Source organism: Syngnathus typhle, linkage group LG13 (assembly GCF_033458585.1).
Source record: "Syngnathus typhle isolate RoL2023-S1 ecotype Sweden linkage group LG13, RoL_Styp_1.0, whole genome shotgun sequence".
NCBI lineage: Eukaryota > Metazoa > Chordata > Actinopteri > Syngnathiformes > Syngnathidae > Syngnathus > Syngnathus typhle.
In genome coordinates this window covers 7,026,322-7,026,793 of record NC_083750.1, presented here as the reverse complement: position 1 = coordinate 7,026,793, position 472 = coordinate 7,026,322, and positions in this window count along the sequence as shown.

Sequence of the window (472 nt, the reverse complement as noted above, 5' to 3'; positions counted from 1 at the left end):
CATTTGTCCATTTCTTGTGTAATATGTGATAAATCAATAATTTTGTTTAAGTGTTGTTAATAACCCCATCAATTCAAGCTATTATTGGGGGGGGGGAAATAACACTGCTGAAAAATAGAGGCTACTTTGTCTGACATTTCTCTTATGCCCTCAGATCTGTATCATTCAGTTGAATCTTTTTTTATTTTCAACAATTATCTGTATTTAACATCGGGTTAAGTCAAGAATCATCCCTAAAGTGCAAGAGGCTGGAAATGATGCAAGACAGAGGATAGAGAATATACAGGAGTATTGTTTTATATGTGTTGCTTTATATGTTAAGAGCAGTAAGTTTGAAAGTTCATCATTTCTTCTATGCTAATTTCCCTTGGCACCTCTATGATGGTTTTCATTTCACGTTAGCATTAAGATGCTAGACTTTTGTGCAAAATTATAGTTTGAACATTTTTACATTTTGAAAAGTAATTCTCTT